Here is an 18,640-nt window from a genome sequence, read left to right on the forward strand (position 1 = left end):
ATTGTATGAAATTATAATTGCACAAGAACAAAATTACTTTTGAAATCATATGTCTTGCTAACTTAATCATTGTTTGGATGTAACTGTTTTCATTTCATAATAGTACCCAAGAGGGTACTGAGAGTTTTCATGTGACAATCACTTTTCTGAAGGAACACCCTAGAGGGTTCAGATAGATATCTACTGAGTGACTTTCTTCACGGAGAATCACCCCACATCCTCATGAACTTCATCCAGACTGAGACCTCAGAGGAGATAAAAAGACATCAAAACAAGTCTTCTATATGAGATCATTTTATTGATCTTCCTAGTTTTCTCTAGAATTATTTTTTTTTTTTTTGATGAGGCATTTGGGGTTAAGTGACTTGCCCAAGGTCACACAGCTAGGAAGTGTTAAGTATCTGAGACCAGCTGTGAACTGAGGTTCTCCTGAATCAGGCGGGTGCTCTATCTACTGCACCACCTAGCTACCCCCTCACACTACTTTCACATATATTTATCTGTGGACATATTTCCACATAATAGAATGCAAGCTCCTCAAAGAAAGGGAATATTTCATTTTTCTTTTTGAATCCTTAACATCTATCTAGCCCAGTTATGATATGTAGCTGATGATCACTAAATGCTTGAATTGAATCAAGAGAATATATGGTTGAGTAATGGATTTGAAAACAGCTTCCTAGGAATTTGGGAATTTACATTGTGGGCAATGTAAAATCAGTGTGAGAAGACACAAAAGTGACCATCTCCATTTGTGATCCAAGAAGTTCAGAAAAGAAGCAGATCCTTCCAGTCACATGAAAATTTTTGACAGTGTTTCTCTCCTTGATGAAGTTATTTAGCAGTTAGGGGTGATTTAAATAAATTTTTTAAATGAAGTTTTTAAAAATAATCATGGGATTAGAATACCATAAATGATTTTCTGTCCCATTCATCTAACTGATGAAGGACTTCAAATAAGCCTTTTTAAATTCAGGAGAGCTTCTTAGACAAGATAAAAGAAATAAACTAAAAAGGAACGTTAGATGAAAATTTCTGAGGAAATGTAGAAATTCAAAACTGGTGTCATGAAGTTGGTGAATTAAAGGATATGAGAAAGGAAAGGAATATAAGAGAATGTTAGTCCTAGAAGAAGAGAATATAAAGATCAATTAGTTCATTCAACAGTTGCAAAAACTGAGGAAGATGGAGTTGTGACTTATACAAAGTCAGAAAATTACTAGTGACGGTCATTATTCTTGTGTTATTTTTTAATGTTAGCATTACAGTTTATGATAATTCTTTCAAACCAAAGATAGAACAAGGACTACTTACTCCACTCATGTGGTCTCTGCTATAATATAAACAGAGTGCTTGATCATTCAAGGAACCTCTATAGCAACTTACAAATGCTGATTCTACAAAATTTTTTTTGAAAATAGATTTTTCTTGCTATCTTTTGTTTTTATGTTATGTTTTTACCTGTTCATCTCCCAACCCCATTTAGAGTCATTCCTTATGAGAAAATGATACTAACTGGCTTTATTTTTTTATTATTAGACATCTTTTATTGAAATAAAAAATGAACACATATTCATTTTCTCTTGCTCTATTTCCAATTAAGGAAGAAAAAAAACCAAACCCTTGGCAACAAATATTCATAGCAAAGCAAAACAAATTTCACTTTGGTTATGTTCAAATTGTATGTCTAATTATGCATCATGAGTCATTTAATTCTCTGTCATGGAGTGGGTAGAATTTTTTTTTTTATTATTATTTGCCTCCTGAAATTATGGTTAATTGTGGTAAGGACCAGAGTTCTTAAGTTTTTGAAAATTCTTTATTTTTCCACATAGTTTCAAATTGTTCTCCATCTTCTGCTCATTCCACTAATCAGTTGATACAAATAATTCCCAGTTTTTGGCATTGTCATTTTTTATAGCACAGCATTTTTCCATTATATTTTAATACTATATTTTGTTCAATTAGTCAACTGTTGGAAATTTCCTCGGTTTTCATTACTTGGCTATCACAAAAAGGTTGTTCTAAATTTATATTTATAGATCATTTTGTTCTTTCTTTGATCTCTTTTTAGGGTATGCCTAGTACAAATATTTCTGGGTTAAAAAGTACTAACAGTTTAGTAATATTTGGAAATTATTTCACATTGTTTCCCAGAATGGTTAGTTCAGTTACAACCTTATCATTAATGCATAAGTGTGTCTGCTGTTTCACAGTCCCTTCAGTATTTGTCATTTTCTCATTTTGTCAATTTAGCCAATCTGATAGTCTGATTAGTACTGTTTTAAACTGTATTTTCCCAATTTTTTGAAACTTTTGGCTATTGATTGTAAGAATTACAGAAACATCACATTCCTATCTTTTGGTTTTATCAATTGTGGGTTGTCTATTATTCTTACAAATTTTAATTAGTTTTTTACATATCTTGGAAATTTAGATCTCTATCAGATCTATTAAGTGCAATTTTTTTTTCCCAGTTTACTATCTGCATTGGTTTTATCTTAGGTGCATTGGTTTTATTTGTGCAATATCTTTTGAATTTTATGTAATTAAATTGCCCATTTTATCTTCTTAGATCTTCTCTATCCTTTAATCACAAATTCTTCTTCTATCCAGACATGCAAAATATTAATTTCTCTTTGATCCTGTAACTTTCTGATGAAATGATCTTTTTAAAGTCACATCCATTTGGAGTTTATCTATTTTAGAACAAGAGCTATTGGATTCAAGCTTATTTCTGTCAAATTGTTTTCCAGCTTTCCTGCAAATTTTGTTGTAAATCCTTACCTATTTAGTTGAGGTCTTTGGATTTATCAAAAAAAAATACATTATTTATTATAGTATTTGTTTTCTTCTGCATGCTGAATAACTAATCTGTTCCACTGATCAGCCAGTTCAAAACCATATTGATAATTACTGCTTTTGACTGAGATCTGGTTTAGCCCAATCTTTTTTTTATACCTCCCTTTAATGATTTCTTCATTATTATAGAATGGCTATAATTTGGCATAATTTGTTCATGAATAGTTGCTTGGATTATTATTTATTTCTGTCAAGAGTGTTTCTTGTTGCTTTTATATCTTGTGCATAGAGGAGGGAGAAAGTAGACTCAATTATTTTATAAATTCTATATTGATTTTAAATGGAATTTTTCTTTTTATCCCTTCCTGATGAAATTTTTTTGTAATACAAAATTTTTGATAATTTATTTTGTATTTTTGCACTTTGTTAAAATTATTGCTATGCTTAATTTTTTAGTTGACTCTAAATAATTCATTATATTATCTATAAAAATGATATTTTTCCTCTGCCTTCTGCTAATCCTATTTTTTTCTTTTTCTAAGCTTTTTTCCCCCTAAGGCTAATATTTCTGTATTAAAGAGTAGTGGTGAATACTTAACATTTTTGCTTTATGCTGATTTTATTGTAAAAGTCTCTAGCTTATTCCTGTGTTATATGCAATTATATATCTTGATGTTAGATAGAAATTATTTACCATATTAAAGAAAAGTCCTTTCATGTGCTTTTAAAAATAGAAATGGGGAGTTGCATTTTGTTAAAAATGTTTTCTTCATTCAACGATAGAATGTAATTTTTTTTGTTATTGTGATCTTTTATAGTTATTGTTTTCCAAATGTTGAATCAGCCTTCACTTTTGGTATAAAGTCCAGTTTATGATCTTTCATATATTGCTATAGTTCTCGTCACTAATATTTTCTTTAAATTTTTATATCAATGTTCATTAAAGATATTGGTTTATTAAATCCTCTTTTTGTTTTAAGTATCCCTGATTTAGCTACCATGACCATATTTGATCCATAGGAGCAGCTAAATTCTTTTTAGGACTAAGTGCCTTTCTTCTTACTCTAATTCTGGTTTATCTGCTAAACTCCTATATGGATTTAACCTGACAACTAGTGGCTAAATCACCTTACAAAATATTTCCTTACTTCTGGTGTTGAGTTCCTCTGGGGATCTTGTCTTTTTCCTTGCTGATTATATGCTTTCCCAACTTTATTTTGTATTTGCTATTTCTGGTGCCTATTTTTACCTGTTATAGTTTGCCTTTAACCTTTTCCCCTCAATAAACCTGCCTTATTAAAAAAAAGAATCATAGGGGCAATTAGGTAGAATCTTATTTTTCCTATTTTGTAAACAGTTTGTAGTAAATTTGAATAATTTATTATTTAAATGATTAATAGAATTGAATTGTAAATCCATCTTGTCCTAGAGTTTTTTCTCCTTGTGTTCATTCATGACTCATTCAATTTCTATTTTTGTTATCAGATTATTTACATTTTCCATCATTTCATTGATTTGAGCATCTTATATTTTAAAATTATCCATCCATTTTAAGTTTAAGTTTTCAGTTTCATTGGCAAATAGTTAGACCCAATAATTTCTAATAATTTCATTTCTTTCTTTATATTTTCCTTTTTGATACTAGTAATTGAGTTTTCTTGCTTTTAAATATATCGCTTTATCTCTTTATTTTTCATCACACTTAGTCATTTATTAATTAAATGAGCTTTTTTTGTCTTATTTTTGGTACTTTCTTCTTTGATTTTTCAGAATTTGCTTTTATTCTTTAATTGTGATTAAATAGTTTTAAAAGTTTTCTTTAGGGGCCAAGATGGAATGTATATAAGACAAAGTAGCATCAAAACATGGGGAGCATTCCCATTCTATTCTTTAACTCCTTCCTTCATTTTATGTTTTCCTTTATTTATTAAAAAAGCAATACAAGAGATATTATGAAGGAATTTGCAATTTGTTGAGGTTTGGTGGTGGATGGATGCAATTTATACTTGGAGATTTAAGTGTGTGTGTGTGTGTGTGTGTGTGTGTGTGTGTGTGTGTGTGTGTGTGTGCATATGCATTCCCACATATGCAAAACTATATCAGGATAGAATGCCTAACTTGAAAACTTCAGTGAGCCTGGCTTCTGTATCATGGTGGAGAGAACATGTTCCTTGGGATAAAAGCAGAACATTTTTCTCTAACTTTATTCTATGTTGATAGAAACTTACAGACTGTTCTTGAGAGCTTTGATTTCATGTCTTCCCACTATTCTCTGGATCATGTAAAAAAGCCTTAGATATGAAAACTGCATAATGTAATGTTCTCGGTTTGTTTTCTTGAGGTCTTAGGAGCAGCCTTCGTTTCAGTTCAGTAATCACTACGAGAATAGTCACGTGTTAAAGTCCAAATCCTTTATTATCTCCTTCACAATTTATTTTCTTTGCCTTGGGCCTGGACTAGCTTTCTTAGAGGCTTTCTGGAGTGCTGGTTTCAGTGGAGAAGCTAAGGAGGAGAGCCTGCCACCAAGGTGGTGTGAAATGAGATGAATGAATCTGAGTCCAAGGACTTGTGCTTCAGCCTCCAGCCACCACAAAGGTGGATGAAGGAATGGATCTGTCTCTCTTTGTCTTTAGGAGCTTGAGCTCCCGTCTCCATCCACTTGTCTTTTCTGCATCTGAGACTCTGGCTGAGTTTATCGTAGCTTTATATGCTTTCTTATAATTACATCATTGAAGGTGTGAATCTTGTACAACTATATTAAATACTAAGTACATGTACTGAATTAGAGAACTATTAATCACCACGCTAAACTAACCATTGTCTTTATCAATTCCACTGACTTAACTCCTTGTAAGAATCCTTATTTCAGAGTTCTGACCCAAAACAGCATAAGATATTGTTCAAAAGAGAAATTTTCTTATAGAACCAAGATTAGAAAAAAAATTGGAAAGTAAAAAAGACTAGAATAAATAATCCCTTGCGTAAAGTTAAGGGTTGAGTAGAGGATTGAATCCCTTGAGAGAAAAAATAATCTCCTTTATTGAGTGTGTAAACATGGGCCCTTTAATTCTTTCAGTTCTTTCTGAAATGACTATTCACACAGGGAGAGAACTTGCTGTTCCCTCCCTATTTCAAATTGGATCCATGAAAATTTCATACCTACAATAAAACCTTCAGTTTCCTATCATCTGTTGACTCTGGAGACATTTCTAGGCGCTGTTTTACTTTCCTATAGGTGGAGCAGACTTTCCAGGTCAGGTCACAGCAAGAACCTACAATTTTTCTGTCTCAAAACACACACCACATAATTTCAGATGCTGAGGTGTGTACTCTAATTGCCTCATGGAAAAGGGAGCCTTACTGTCTCAGAGATTGAATTTCTGATCATCCTTATCAGAATTATCTCTATTCAGGAGAAATTAGTAAGGACAAACACTCAAGTGCTCGGGCAGAAGAAGGGTTAGTATAAAACACAACTTTTAAAAAAAGTTTTGCTAGATCCAGAAGATCATTATACACTTCAACAATGATACTGTATGAGGATGTATGCTGATGGAAGTGGATATCTTCAACATAGAGAAGAGCTAATCCAATTCCAATGGATTAATGATGGACAGAATCAGCTACATCCAGAAAAGGAACACTGGGAAATGAGTGTAAACTGTTATTTTTACCTTCTGAATCCAATTCTTCCTGTGCAACAAAAAATTCGGTTCTACACACATATATTGTATCTAGAATATATTGTAATATATTTAACATGTATAAGACTGCCTGCCATCTGGGGGAGGGGGTTGGGAGAGGAAGGGAAAAAATCTGAATAGAAGTAAGTGCAAGGGATAATGTTGTAAAAAATGACCCATGCATATGTACTGTCAAAAAAAGTTATAATTATAAAATAAAATAAAAATTAAATTATTAAAAAAAGAAATTATTCTATAAAAAAAGTTTTGCTACTATTTTCTCTTCCTTATCTTGCCAACCTGGAGATATAAGAGCCTATAAAATACCTGAAGTCTGTCACTCTCTCATACACAAGTCTTTTGGTATAGTCTTGGTATAGATAACAATGAAAGGTAGGTGATATCATAGAGTTAAGAATATCATGATTGGTTACATAGATGAGATTGGAAGTTAGAAATGAAGGACTAGTAATAGCAACCCCTCTTTCCCTCTTGTGACTAAGAAAAGTTTTTTCCAACTCTACCTGCAAGGTTGAAAGAGAGTGAATAGTGGATCAGACTTTTTGTATAGCAAACTAGACATCCCTGAAAGATAGTTTGATGGTGTAAAAATACTAGACTAGCCTCTTTTGTATTTCCCCCATTATCCTATGAGGTAAGAAGAGAGCATTGATAAGAAAGAGAACTGGATTTCTAAGGTAAAGCCATTAAAGATCAGCTGAATTTCTGCCCTAAATTCAGAGACCAAAAAACCCAAAACAAAACAAAATAAAAAAAACCAAAAAATATCATTTATGCCATTATAGGACAAAATCCATTAATTGTAAATAGGATCAATAAAAACATACAGAATCAATATAATCTTACCTTTTGTGGAATGTAATTTTTATTTCATTATGATTTGAAAAAAAATCATTGAATATTTCTGATTCTTTGCATTTAGTTGTGAAGTTTCTGCCTATTATATATTTTTGTAGATATTATATACAACTGTGAAGATATATATTCCTTCCTATTTCCATTCAGCTTTTTCTAGAGGTCTATCATTTAATTTTTAAAAAATTTCTATTTATTTCCTTAACTCCTTTCCTGTTCACTTTTGTTTTGTTAGATTAATCAAGTTTGCAGAGGGGAAAGTTGACATGCCACCCCCAGTACAATTTTACCACCTATTTACCCTTCTAACTACTTTTATTTTTTCTTCAAGAATTTGATGCTATATATTCAGTGCATTTATATTTAGTATTGATATTACTTTATTGCCTATGATACCTTTGATCAAAATGTAGTTTCTTTTAATATTTCCTTTAATTATATCTATTTTTGCTTTTGCTTTGTCTGAGAACATGATGCTATCCCTGGATTTTTAAAAATTTTTGCTGCAGTATAATAGATTCTGCTGTAGGCCCATCCTCTTCCTCCTCCTCCTCCTCCTCTTTCTTCTTCTTCTTCTTCTCTTCTCTTCTTCTTCTTCTTCTTCTTCTTCTTCTTCTTCTTCTTCTTCTTCTTCTTCTTCTCTTCTCTTCTTCTTCTTCTTCTTCTTCTTCTTCTTCTTCTTCTTCTTCTTCTTCTTCTTCTTCTTCTTCTTCTTCTTCTTCTCTTCTCTTCTTCTTCTTCTTCTTCTTTTGACTATGTTTCTGCTTCAAGTATGTTTCTTGTAGTCACTATATTATCAGAGTCTGTTTTTTAATCCACTCTGCTATCTGCTTCCATTTTGGGGTGAGTTCATCACATTCACACTCACAACTTTAATTGTGAACTGTTTTTTCCCCTCCATCCTACTTCATCCTGTTTCTTTCTTCTACTTTGTCCCTCCTAAAAAGTGTATTTTTCTTTTGACTATTACTTCTCCCAATCTATCTTCTTTTATATCAGTCCCTGCATTCTCTTATTTAGCATTGTCTCCTAATTTCTTCTAGGGCCAGACAATATCTATACCCAACTTTTTTTGGCCAATTCCAATTACAGAAAAAGTCAAATGTTGTCATTGTCTCCTGCCTTATATTCCTTTACACCGTAAAAGTTCTTCCTTTCATGTCTCTCCCTTTTTCCTTTGTCTTAATGAATCCTCTTTCATGCCCCTTAATTTTATTTTTGAATTCATCCCATCATACTCAACTCACACACCTCTGCTCTTCTATGTATAATCATAACTCCTCTAGTAATATTTATGTAGGAATGAAAATAGTTTTACTTTATTGAATCCCTTATTGATTACTCTTTCTTGTATAATTTTAAAAGTTTCTTTAAAGTCCTGAAATTATGTGAAAGTCAAGTTTTTTATACTACCCTGTCTTTTCATTAGAAATGTGTGAAAGTCCTCTATTTCACCAAATATCTATTTCCTCCCTGCATGATTATATTCAGTTTTTCTGGATACTTTATTATTGGGTGTAATTCTAACTCTTTTGCCCTCCAGATATAGTTGGATATCCTTTTTTATGAATGACTTATCCAAGTCTAATTTTTAAGGAATTATTTTCTGCGGTGAATTTTTGATTGTCTTTTTCATTTGACCAGTTCTACTTTTTAATATGTTCTTTTCTTCTTCTTCTTTCTGTGATTCTCTTATTATTTGGCCAATTTTGTTTTTAGATGTGTTATTTTCTTTATTTTTTGTGCTCTTTTTTCAAGCAATTGATTCTATTTTCATAATATTCTCACACTATTGTTTTTGAACGCTTCCAAACTTTATTTTTGGGCCTATGACAAATTTATATTTTTCTTTGATTTTTTTGCATGTAACTGTTTTGATTTTGTTATCTTTTTCTGTTTTTATGTATTGATCTTTTGTTATGATATTTAACTTTCTATGGTCATCCTCTTTTTTGTTGTTGTTTGCTTCCCTTTTCCTCAGCTAATTTCTTGACTTTTAACTTTATGTTTAAGAAAGACATGAATTCCTTACAAACCTCTTACACTTATTAATTGGCACTAACTGCCACTATCTGTGTGACTTTGGATAAGTCACTTAACTTTGTTTTGTTTAGCTTCTTCATCTGCAAAATTAGCTGGAAATGGAAATGTATCCAGTATCTTTGCCATGAAAGCTCCAAATGAAATCACGAAGAATTAGACACAATCTTTCTTGTAGACTTTAGATATAGGAGCCTTGATGTCTTTTGCTCTTCCTTGTCACCATATTAACTTTTTGTGATCATAATCTTTTTCTGTCGTTTGTTCATTTCCCCAGTCTTTAATTTTTAACTCTTTGTTAAAGTAGGGCTTTGTCCCAGGCTCCAGAGTTTTTGTGTAGCTGTTTTCTAAGATCCTTTTAGGGACCTATACGTTTTCAGTTCTTCCAAGATGGAATAATTCAAGTAGAATTGTGTTTACTATCATTCTAGTTTGTTCTCTTGTCTGTGAGCAAATACAAGTTCTCTCTTCTGCTATAGAAATCTAAGTTGGGTCCTGCTCCATTTTGACTTTAAGTTCTAATGCACCAGTGCTCCTCCTTGTTCTTGGACTGTGAGTCAGGACTGTATCCTGACGGTCCTCATAATCTAGGACAAAGTGAAAGAATCCTGCCACAGTGCTAGCAGAGAGATCTCCTTCTGACCAGCTGGTCAACCTCTTTTCCATCTGTGGAGTGAGACTCTGGAAGCCATGGCTGTTGCTACTACTGTTACTGTCACTGCTTGCTGCAAATTCAGTGGCTCTTAAGGCCTATTCCTGGTTTATAATGACTGTGCTACTCTCTTATAAATCTTTCCGGCCAACTTTCTAAATCATGTTTTGTGTCTGTGTACTGTGAGGTCTGAATGCCAGCACTACTGTCACTGATTCAGAGGTCTCCAAAGACTTATCCTGATTTGATGGGCTAAGAGTCTGGCTGGCATGGCCTGCACCAGTATTATTTTCATCTATATGAAATAGACCCTTCCTGCGGACCTTCTAAGTTGTCTTCCACTAGAAAATTGTTTTTAATCTATCTTTCTTTTGTGAATTCTCATGCTCTAGAATTTGTTTACTGTCATTATTTATAGGGACATGGGGGAGAGCTCAGGTGAGTCCTTACCTTTAATATGCCTCTTGCTTTTGTCTATGTTTTATACATTTTCAAACTAACCTAAATAGTCATCTCTTTTTCAGAATATATTTACAGGTAAAATTGTGAATTAAAAGTGTTTTTCTTAAAACAGTATAGGAATAATTCAAAGATGTATTTGTAGTGCAAAGTATGATAAGATGTAATTTTGAAGAACTTTAGGATGAGAATTGAACATTTGTAAATCACTAGAACAGAGTCAGTATCTTGCTATATTCTCAGAACTAACAGCATATAGAACAGCTTTATTATTTTTTTTACTACCTATGTTAGCACATATGCAATGTAGTTTATTCTATATTTTGTAATCGAGTTTCTTAGCTATAATATTTTATAGTAAATATAACATAGTTTATGTATTTTATTTTATAGTGTAATTTCTAATAAAACTATAAATTTGAAAGGTCAGCTTTATTCTTTTTATTGCACTTCTCTAATTTTGATATTAATCTCTTCTTAGGATACATAACATTCCCTTACAGTCATGTATCATAATTTGTTCAAGTACTTTCTACTTTTACAAATTAATCGACAATCACTTAATAACATATAGAGTAATTATTTCTTAGTTGACCTACCAAAAATGTCAAAATACTTGCATAGAAATTTAAAAAAAAGTTATTTAAAACTTACATACAAAATAAAAAAAACAACAACCGTGTCACATGTACAACAGAGAAGACATGTGAGACATTAAATTTCCATTTCAAGAACGACTATGTAATAAAAAGTATACTTTGTGTTGAGAGCTGTATAACTTTGCTTCTTGTATTTTTTCTTCTGTTCTTTCTTTTGTACATCTTATTCTATTCTTTTTTTCCTCTTTCCTATCTCTTCAAATGCTCCAAGAAGTCTATAGTTAAAACTTAGATATATTTATATACACATATATACATATGTACAATGCATAAACACATATGAATAGACATCTATATTCATACACCTATATACATAACGTATAACATGCTATATTTATATATATGAGGGTGCACTACATTTGTTTGTCTCTTTCTCTTAAGATGAATAATACTTATAAGTCTATATGTGAAAAAGTGAGGAAACTTCTGCTGATAAGGAATGCCAGCCCCAACAATATTGTCTAAATGTAGCTCTAGGCAAGAAGAAAGCAGCACACTCCTGGTGAGTGAGCAATCAATGGGGGCAGGAACACTGCTGCCTACAGGCTCTTGAAGAAGGATGGAATTCTTGATTTCAAGTTCCAGTATAGAGTGGAGAAGTGAGGGAGAGGACTTGAACCCAGAGGCATCATTATCCTACCCCAGAGGAAGAGGTAATTAAAATAGCAAACATTTATTATAAAAAATGAGAATGAGGCAAAGAAGAAAGAAAGCAATAATAAAAAGGAAATAGTGAAGAATGGGGTTCATTTCAGAGAAGGATAATAAAACAAAAACCTCACCTACCCTGAACAGAAATATCAAATAGTCACCTGCCCAAAGAGAATTCATGGAGCTCAAAAGTCTCTAAAACTCAAATAAGAGATATTGAGGAAAAAATTTAAAAATAAGAATAATCCAAGGAAAAGAAGAATATTGAGAAAAGAAAGTCAATTAGAAAAGCAAATATTAAGGAAGAAAATGATTCTTTATAAATTAGAATTGGAAACCAGCAGAGTTATGAGAATAAAAAAGCAAAGCAAAATAAAGAGAATGAAAACTTAGAAGAAAATGTGAAACAACTCATAAAAAAACTGATCTGGAGAACAAATCAAAAGGAGAAAAAATAAGAGTAATTGAACTACTTGAAAGTTACAAGCAAAAAAAGAATCTTGAAGCAGTATTACAAAAATAATTAAAGAATATTGCCCTGAAGTGTCAGAACAAGAGAGAAAAATTGAAATACCAAAAAATCCAGTGATAATCACCTGAAAGAGATCCTATTAGGGAAACTATAAGAAAAAAAATCAAAGCCAACTTCCAAAATCCCCAGGTAAAGGAGAAACATTATAAACAATAAAAAGAGGGAAACTCAAATATAGTAGTGCCATAATTAGAATCATACAAGACATAGCAGAGCCTACACTAAAATACCACAATTCTTGGAACACTATATAATAAAGAATGAAAGCACTGGGATTGTAACAAAATAGCCTACTCTTCAAAGTTAAGCATAATTCAGAATGATAAGAATGGATATTCAATGAATTGTCAGACTTTCAGGATTTTATTGCAAAAAATAGAAATTTTGACATATAAGATACAAGAAACATAGGATGTAAACACCAAAAACTCATTACAGGGGGACATAATAACGACAAATTCTTTGTGTTTTATTTGTGGAAATGTAATCCATATATCTAAGATAGTTATTAGTAATTGGATAGTTTGAGAGAAAGGGTTAGAGCTGAATATGATGTAATTTCTAAAAAGCAAAACTGTGGAAGGAAAGCCATAAAGAATGATTATCCTATATAAATGAGGTACAAGAGGAAGAACTGACACAGAGGAATTAGAACGGGAAGGAGGGCATTAATTCTGGAACCCTACATTTCTAGAAGTGTATAAAATAATTCTAAATTCAGAAAGAAATAAAATAAGGGGATATGGAGAGGAAGGAGGAAAAGGAAGGTATTTTTAGGGGGAATATTCCATATCAGATATGGGTTAAAGAGAAAAGAATGTATACATTTAGAAGGGAAACAAAATTATACATTTAGAAAGAAACAAAGAAACAAAGGTATGGGAATGATACAAAAGGGCTCCTATAGAAGGTTGGGTGGGGTGTATAGATTAATGAAAATAGGATAAAGTGGGAACAACACAAATATTTGGAAGACTAAAAAGGTCTTCTAAATGCCAATAGAAACATTAGGGCAGGGGTATTGGGTGGAGGGACACTATAAGGGAAGTATTCCTGGAGAGCAAAGGTTAAGTAACAAGAGGGCAAAATAGTGGGCGGAAATAAAACAGAGGAGGCAGGAGGGAAAGCAAATGAGATATACACAAACATGTTAATAAAAATAAGGAGTAGAATGTATTAGGTTAAAAAGGGTAGTGGTATTGGGATTTCAAAATTAAAATTAAAATAGATTTAATTAAAAGAGAAAATGTTGGGAAAGTTATATTAGCCATATTAATCCATGTTGTTTTAGAGTATTTAAAATAACTAGACAGTGTAAGGTTGGAACAGTCCTGTGATGTGGGAAATGGAGAGTTGGTAGATATAGAAAAATATGGAAAGACTTGGACTTATGGAAGACGTTTTGTACCTTCAGAGGACACAAGTATAGTATGGTCTTACATACATATATATATATATATAGATATATATATCTATATATATATATATGTATATATGTGTGTGTGTATAATTGTAACTATCTGTTTATATGTCTTTGTATGTATCTACATATGTATCTATCTACTTCTATACATCTCTATATAAACATATCTGCCCTTAATTATAGCTGAATGCTTGTTGAACTGAACCAAGACAATAAAGATAGCTGTGAAGAGAGCTGAGAGTTGGACTTGAAAACAGCTTCCCAGGAGTCTGGGAGTAACTTGGAACCTAGAATCAATACTTTAAGAAGGTGTGGTTCATTCATGGTGGCAGTGGGAAACAGCAATTAGCCCAAGAAAACAAAAATGAGAATGTCTCTACTTCTTATCCAGGAAGTTCAGAAAACAAGAAGATCCTTCCAGTGACACAAACATTTTTGGTGATTTTTCTCTTGATTAAGTCACTTAGAAGCTAGGGATGAGCCAATTTTTTTTTTTGAGAAATGAGATGAAATTATGGTGGTATTAGAGTACCACAGGACAATTTTCTGTTCCCATTCATTTATATGATAAAGGATTTCATATAAGCTTTTATATTCTTTGTAGAGGTTCCTAAACAAAATAAAAGAAATAAACCAAAAAGGAACTTTAGATGAAAAACATTTCTGAGGAAATATAGGAAAATCAAAATTGCTGCCAATAGATTCATGAGAAAGGGAAGGAACACTATAGCATATTAGTCTTTGAAGTGGTTTTGGAGAAAATATAGATCAATGAATTCATTTAATAGTGCAGAAAACTGAGGAAGATGGTTTTGTGACTTACACAAAGCTAGATGATTACTAGTGGCAATCATTATTCTTGGGTTATTTTTCCATGTTACCATTTCAGAGAATAATAATTTTTCCATTTAAAGACAGACCAAGCATTACCCATTCCACTTACATGGTTTCTATTGCAGTATAAACAAAGCATTTGAACATTTGAGGAACCTCTGTAGCAACCTACAAGTGCAGATTCATTTGTAGTTTTTTGAAAATAGATTTTTCTTGTTTTTTTTTTTGTCATCAGTTTTTTCCTTTGTCCTGCCAAGCTGATTCAGGGTTATTCCTTATGAGAGAACAGATATAAAATGACTTCATTTTTTCATCACTAAGCTTTCATTAAAATTTTTTTAAAATGAAAAACCATTAATTTCCCTTTTCTCTTTCATTGCTCCATCTTCAAATCAGAAAAAAAAAAAGAAAACAAAGTTTTGTTAACAAATATACATAGCCAAGCAAAACAAATTTCACATTGGCTATATCCAAAATGCATGTCTAATTAGGCTACATGAGTCAGTCATTTCTCTTTCAAGTATTAGGTAGTGTTATTTTTATTGTCAGTCACCTAAACTTATTATTAATCATTGCAAGGATCAGAGTTGTTAAATCTTTGAAAGGTGTTTATTTTCAAATTGTTATCCTTGTACAAATTGTACTCTAGGTATTGCTCATTCCACACATCAATTGATACAAATCATTTCCAGTTTCTTTGACATCATCCCTCTCATAATTTCTTATAGTACTATATTATTCCATTGCATTTTAAAATTTTATTTTGTTTAATCATTAGTCAGCCAATGGGAAAACCTTCAGTTTTCATTATTTTACTGTCTCACAAATGGCTACTTAAATACTTTTATACTTATGGATCATATTTTTCTTTCTTTGATCTCTTTTCAGGAAATGTCTGGTGCAGGGATTGCTGGATCAAAAATATTCACAGTTTAATAATATTTGGAAATTATTTCAAATTATTTCTCAGAATTGTTAGTCTAATTCACAACTCTACAATTAGTGCTTAAGCATGTCAGGTCTTTCACAGTTCTTTTATATTAGTCATTTTCCCATTTTGTCAATTTATACAATCTGATAGATTGGTTAGAGATATTTTAATTGGAATTTCCCTAATTCTTAGTGTTTTGAAGCATTTGGACATTGGTAAGCATGAATTTTTGAAATACCTATGCTTTGCTTTTATCAATTGTAGATTGTTTCTCATTCTTACAAATCTGAATCAAATCTTTACATATCTTGGAAATTTAGATCTCTATCAGAACTCATTCCTGTAATTTTTTCCCATTTAACTATTTATATTTCCATATTTGCTTCATTGGTTTTATTTGAATGAGTCTTTTGAAATTTCATGTAATTAAATTGTCCATTTAATCTTCTTAGATCCTCTCTATCCTTTGATCACAAATTCTTCCTTTATCCACAGATCCAAAATACTAATTTCTTCTTTCATCCTGTAATTTTCTGAGGAAGTTATCTTTTCTAAGATACATTCATTTGGAGTTTATCTATTTTGCAACATGAGGTATTGGATTCATTTTTTTTCAACTTGCTTTCCTGCTTTCCAGGAATTTTTGTGGTAAATTCTTACTCCTTTGATCTTTGGATTTATCAATAACTATGCTGCTCTTTATTATACATTTTGTTTCCTTCTATATGCTGAATAACTAACGTGTTCCACTGTTCAACTAGTCTAAAACCATGATAATCATTACTGTTGTTTAGATTGAGATCTGGTTGGGCCAAATTATTTTTTATATTCTCCTTTTATGATTACCTTTGAAATTATTTATTTTTTTCTTTCCCTAATGAATTTTGTTACTAAAGTAATCCTTTGGTAGTTTCATTGATATGACTCAATAAAAGAAAGGGAATAATATAGCATAATGTACTCATAAATAATTACTACTTCTTCAGTTCTTTGTACCACTATTTTTTTTTATCAAGAGAATTATTGTATTTATATAGTTTTTGTATATAGAGCAGATGGAAAAAAGATCCCCAAATATTTTTTAAATTCCGTATTCATTTTAATTGGAATTTTCCCTTCTAGCTCTTCCATTTGGCAATTCAAACATTTTAATCATTTAGTTTGTCTTGTACTTTACTGAAATAATTGCTATAATTAATTTTTAATTGACTCTCAGTGATTCTCTAAATAAAACATTATATCATCTATAACTTACACTTTTTATGCCTTTGCTAATCACCATTTTTTTTTCATTTTCTAGGGCTAAGGTTAATATTTGTTTATTAAAAATAGTGGTAAATAATGGACATCTTTATACTGATCTTATTGTAAAAGTAACTACTTTATTTCAATTTTATATATAATTGTACCTCTTAATGTTAACTAGAAATTACTTATTATATTAAGGAAAAGTCCTTTTATTATTGTATTTCATAGTGCTTAAAAACAGTTGTTGTATTTTGTCAAAAGTGTTTTCTTTATTAAACAAAATAATTTTGTCCTTATTATTATGATCTTTTATATTTATAGTTTTTTAAATGTTGAAATAACCTTCATTTTTGGTATAAATCCCAGTTTCTTTTTTTATAAATCCCAGATCTTTCCCATGTTGTTGTAGCCTTCCTTGTCACTAACCATTTTATTCAGATTTTTATATCAATGTTCATTAATGCTAATATTGGTTTATTAAATTCACTTTTTGTTTTGAGTCTCCCTGATTTAGGTACCATGACCATGACACAGGCAATTAGATAGGATACTATTTTTCCTATTTTGTAAACAGTTTGTAGAAAATTTGAATTAATTATTTTTTAAATGATTAATAGAGTTAAGTTGCAAATCCATCTTGTCCTGGAGCTTTTTCTCCTGGTGTTAATTTGTGGCTCATTCAATTCCCATTTTTGTTATTGGATTATTTAAATTTTTTTTTATCATTTAATTGATTTGAACATTTTATAGTTTAAAATTATTCATTCATTTTGTTTAAGTTTTCAGTTTGATTGGCAGTTAGACCCAATAATTTCTAATGATTTCCTTTCTTTCCTTTTCATTTGCTTTGTTATCTTCCTTCTTTTTGATGCTGGTAACTGAGTTTTCTTTGTTTTAAATATATTGATTAATCTCTTTATCTTTCAACACATCTTATTCCTTTATTAATTTATTAAGTTTTGTTTTACTTTTGATAATCTTTTTTGATTTCTCAGGATTTTCTTTTGGTCTTTAATTGGTATTAAATAAGTAGTTTTTAAAAGTTTTGTTTAGGGACCATGATGGAATGTACATAAGAAAAAATAGCATTACCACATGGGGAGTACTGCCATCCTACTCTTATCAAAGAGCCCAATTCTTTCATTCATGTATTTTTTATTTATTAAAAAAACAAAACACGACACATCATCAAGGAAGTTACTATTTTTTGGCTTTGCTGGTGGATGGATACAATAAATACTTGGAGATTTAAGTAGTGTGTGCATGTGTGTGTGTGTGTGTGTGTGTGTGTGTGTGTGTGTGTGTGTAGGGATAATTAATATTATCTCCTATTATAATTAATTATCTCCTATATATCCAAAATGGGCCTCTTGAAAATCTTAATGAATCTGGCTTTTGTATTATACATCGTAGAGGGTATAGTTTCCCCTGGATAGTACTCGAACAATTTTCTCTAACTATCCTGATTCCATGTTGACAGAAGCTTATAAATAGATATTGATAGTTAAGTTCCATTCTGTAAGTCATGTAAAAAAAGCCTTAGATGTAACAACTGAATAAGACATTGTTCAAGAGAGAGATTCTAAGATGGAACTAAGTTAGAAAAAAATTTGGGAAGAGAGTGAAAAAAGTCTGGCAATCAACAATCCCTTGTGTGAAGTTAAGGATTAAGTTGTGGATTAATCCCTTGAGAGACAAAAATAAGCTGTATGATAACAGTGTGTAAACTTTGGCTTTATAATTTCTTCTCCCTAAAGTATCTGTTCCCAGGGTGAGAACTTGTTGGTTGCTCCTTGTTTACAATTGGGTCTTGGAATTTTCATACTTTGAATAAAACCTTCAGTTTCTTA

General features: G+C 31.2%; 1 pseudogene; it reads right to left on the reverse strand.

The window, feature by feature from the left end:
* LOC141562253 (olfactory receptor 8B3-like) overlaps positions 1-18,640 on the reverse strand; it is an 86,113-nt pseudogene that overhangs the window by 24,253 nt on the left and 43,220 nt on the right.

This window comes from Sminthopsis crassicaudata, chromosome 3, assembly GCF_048593235.1.
Source record: "Sminthopsis crassicaudata isolate SCR6 chromosome 3, ASM4859323v1, whole genome shotgun sequence".
Classification (NCBI taxonomy): Eukaryota; Metazoa; Chordata; class Mammalia; order Dasyuromorphia; family Dasyuridae; genus Sminthopsis; species Sminthopsis crassicaudata.